This window comes from Fukomys damarensis, unplaced genomic scaffold (assembly GCF_012274545.1).
Source record: "Fukomys damarensis isolate Sample0158 unplaced genomic scaffold, DMR_v1.0_HiC HiC_scaffold_10, whole genome shotgun sequence".
Lineage (NCBI taxonomy): Eukaryota > Metazoa > Chordata > Mammalia > Rodentia > Bathyergidae > Fukomys > Fukomys damarensis.
This window is the reverse complement of record NW_022900922.1, coordinates 32,797,016-32,801,395: the sequence shown is the minus strand read 5'-3', so window position 1 is coordinate 32,801,395 and position 4,380 is coordinate 32,797,016.

Here is a 4,380-nt window from a genome sequence, read left to right as displayed (position 1 = left end):
CTCGGGGGGTTGAGGCAGAAGGATCTCTGTGAGTTCGAGACCAGCCTGGGCTACATAGTGAGTTCCAGGTCAGTTTCAACTACATAGTGAGACCCTGTCTCAAAAAGAAAAACAAACAAAAAAAAGATTTCATGTATCAGGCATCTAGTGCAGGTAGGGCAGGTGCGAGGCCTTGGTCCTGTCCGCCTCCGCTGCCCTTCCTGGGGCTCCAGGCTCCGTGGGAGGCCCCAGCCGCAGCTGTTGTGTGGTGGCGTCCCCCATGCCTGCGTCCATACCAGCGGCTGTGTCAGGCCCCTCACTGCGGATAAAGAAGTGGAGGAGCAAACTGTTGATTGCAAATGTAATAATGAGCAAATGTGTTGGGAAAAATACATTAAGACAAATACAAGACAAAGGACTATGGAGACAGTTGATTCCCGGCAGGATGGACGTGTAGCGGATGCTGTGGTAGAGAGCAAACCGTACTCATCTTGGACTCGGGCAAGGTAAACTGCAGTCCCTGATTTACCTCTGATAGCAACAGTTATGGAGACAGCTGGGCCTGCAGGTTCAGAAGGTGTAATCGATTCTCAGAAGCATAAAGAAATCCTTTCAGCAAGACCCTCTTACAGAAGGGTACTAAATTAACTTCCCTCTGCTCTGCCTGGTGTTCCCAAGGTTGAAGGGAAGTGGGAGGAAGGCCCTATCATGGGGCAGAGCCAGCCGCACCCAGCAGACTCGCATGGCACAGTGTGTGCGTACAAGGCAGGTCCCTGACCCAGCATCACCTTACGTCTGCGGCAACGCTGAAGCCGGCGCCCTTGCTGCCTGCACTGTGTGGTGTGGAGTGGGAAGCAATGAGAGAGTCGAACTGACAGCTGTGATGCACTTCTGAAAAGTGCAAGGTTTATTGCTGAATATAGGGGCAGATTTGGGAGTAAAAATAAGGAAGGTTCTTCCACTTAGATGTTTATTATACTTGTGGCAAGTAAAAGTTTAGGGTTTTTTTGTCTTTATGCTGCATGCAAACGTGTTTGTCTTTCATTCTTGGTGGCTTTTGTTATCAACATATACTAATCTAAAATAGGTGCATATGTTTTCTAAATTATGTTTTACATCAAATTCTGTTTTTATTACCCTCTACTATGTTAGTATGTATTGGACTTTTTCCTAAAACAGAATAGAGGAAATGATTTAATTTTTTAAAACTAGCACCTGGATAGATTTTATTTGAAATTTTATGCCCTGAAAGCTGTAAATAAAGATACTTTCACATTTAAAAAGTAAGATTTCATTTACCAGAGAAAACGTGGATATTTGAGTCTGGCTCATTTCACTCTGCATGATCTCCAGTTCCACCCATTAATTACCTAGGCTTCTTGGGACCGCACAAGGGGTAGCATGTGATCAAATACTGGGGCAGCTGAGCCTGTGCTCATCAGAAGGAAGAGAGGCAGGCACTGTGCGGAGTGGTGCAGGGCCGGGCGGAAGTGTGCCCAGGGGCTCCAGGGCCAGCTGCAGTGTCCAGGAGAGCAAGCAAGAGATGCGATCCAGTGTGGCAGGGACACTGCAGAGTCCTGAACCCAGGAAGTGTCCCTATGGCTCCTGTTTTCTGAGGATCTGTCTGGCGGCCTCGGTGGAAAACTGAACAGGAAGCAAGGCTGGGAGGAACCGGTGTCTTCTGCTGTAACCCATGTGAGTGCTGCCGGGATGGTAGTGTGGGTAGCTGGAGGCACTGGGGAAGAGGTGAGCGTGGGGGCCACTGGGGCTTCTGACCTGGGGAGCCCCAGGTAATGGGAGCAGGTGTGTGGGTCGGGCTTGGGCTGGGAGAAGAGTCCTGGGGCTGTGAACCACATGCTGAGAGAAACTTAGCTTTTACAATTTTCATTTCTTACTGTATCTATTAGAAATGGCTAGTTTAACCACTGTATTCAGAAACTTTCTATATAAAAACCCTTAGTTTCCATGGAAACATTCTTGCATCTGCTTATTTGATGGTTATTAGGAAAGTCAGCTGGGTTTGGAAAACGCAAGTCCAGTTGTATTGTGTTTCTAATCTTCCCAAGCTTACAGTCCAAACTATGAAATGTAGTTTTGGTGAGGCGCAGCAGTGGTCTAACAAGCACAGCAAAAGGAAAGCCAGCAGTCTGTGGACATGCAGGTGTTCAAGCTCCAGGATGCTGTAACTCTCGCGTCTGTGCTGGCCTAGCTCTGTGGCGAGGTGTGTTTGCAGCAGGAGGTCAGCTCGCTGGAGCTACGTTTTGCTGAATCAAATACATTTTCTCACTTTGGAATCAATTTCATTTGGCTAAGAAGATTGGTAGGATGGGGGCAGTCCATTCTCTGACATTGCTCCTGGGAGGAAGGGTTGCTGATGTTTCCTTGCCTGTAAAGGGTCAAGATTTGAAAACTGGAAACCTTCTGGTCCCTCTCTTCTTGTTTTCTTAAAACAGGGTCTTGCTATGTATCTCAGGCTGGCCTTGAACTTGGGGTTACCCTCCTGTCTCAGCCTCCTCAGTGCTGGGATTACAGATGTGCGCCCAGAGCCCTCTCTGGTCAGGGATTTAGCTCAGTGGTGCTGCCGCTTCCCTTGCAAGTGCAAGGTCCTGAGTTCAATCCTAGTACCAAAAAAAAAAAAAAAAAAAAGTGGCTGTTTCCAGTTCTATTCTGTACAGGAGGCCATAAGAGTTCTCACCCCTCTTGTCTGAAACCACTTCCCTTGTTTGTGTCATCAGAGGCCCGGGAGGAGCCTGATTGCAGACTAACCCTGTGCAGGGCTGAGGCTGACTCTGCCCACGGAGCTGGGATTGCTTGGTAGTTGCGTTTTAGTGTTAGTGGTTTCTTGGTTGTACAATAACTTTCCATTTGGGCCTAAGGCCAAGTCAATCTTGCCGGTGGTTTCCTGTGTCTGATTTTTCTATTGTATTAATTTTCTCATGCTCTAAAGAAGGTAGATGTTTCTGAGAGTTTCCTGTGAGAAATCCCATCAGTTCTTCCACGCCCACGATCCCGGCTCCTCTCTCTGCTGCTGCCATTCTCATTGTGGGTAAAGCGGTCAGGGACACATGTGTCTTGTCCCTCAAGGAAGAGGCTGGAACCGTGGCAGCTTTTCACCAATGTCCAGTCCAGCGGAGTCCCTGGTCCGCGGCTCACAGCTGGTTTTCTTCAGCTTTGTCTCTAAGCTAATGGAAATGGACTCAAGGTGTTAAAAAACAGAAACACCAGCCTTGGGGTTCAGCAGCAGGAATTGTTTCAGAAGCACCTGATCCCCATGAGTACGTCAGCTCATTCTTTAGCAGGAGGTTGTCGGGTTTCTGCTTAGGACCTGTCCTATTTTGTGGTGGTGCCTTCATGGTCTTTGGCCAGAAAACAAAGAGATAAAATGAAAGGTTCTTCTGGCTGCTGGTAAAAGTTAAATCTAAAGACATTTCAAGTGTCAAATCCCGAACGATGTCTTTTTTTTTTTTTTTAAAGTTTTTTTCCTGTTCGAGAGCCTGGGAGGTGGTCTCGCTTGTGGCTGTTCATACACAGGGCTGGCTTTGCCTGCTTTCTGAGTGGCCTGGACAGTTCTGGTCCTGCTGTCCGGGCCAGTGGCAGTGAGGAGTTTCTGTCCTGTGAATCGGACTGGCTTGGGCGTTGGCTCCCAAGTCCTCTCAGTGTGTGTTACTGTGGACCAAAGCTCCGGATGGCGGGGAAGCTGCGGGGTGGGTATCTCAGCCTCTAGCCCGGGTCCCCAGGTGGCAAGTGTCCAACCCGGCAGCCTGGACTGCAGGTGCGGGGTCTGGATGCCTCCACTGTGGGAGGGTTCCACCTGCTTGGATTTCCCGCTTTCTTTTGCTTTCTCTCTCCTCCAGATGGCTCGATACAGCGAGGCCAGCTGCCCCGCGCAGCATCCTTGAGAGTGGGAAAGGCGACTGCCCTGGAGCTGTGGTCTCCGGGCCTCAGAGTTTCTGTCTTATCCCGTGCTCCTCAGAGCCCTGTTAAGGGGCAAGCCCTCACACATCTGTGTGGAGGGCCTGGGCACACAGTTGGGCAGTGAGGTCCATCATAGGCACCCGGCTGTAGGAGCACAAAGCACAGAGCGCAGGGTCAGGGAGGGTGGCTGGTAGAGGAGTGGATGGAGGGCAGGGCAGGGCCGGGCTGGGCGGTGTGGTCCTCCCTGTGTGTGTCTGGCTCTGGGCAAGGGAGAGTCACAGAGGGGACCCCCAGAGCTGGAGGGGTCAGAGCGAGTGAGGGCCAAGGGCTTCGGGCAGCATCAGCTGAGGACCCAAGCGCGCTGCGCAGGTGGCTCAGGAATTGGACAGTGGGAGGGAGGCTGAGTTCTGATCCGGCCTCAGGGCAGCCCATTTCGGGACCCTGGCACCTTGAGTGAGTGTGTGGGTGGTGACCGCTGTGGGGACA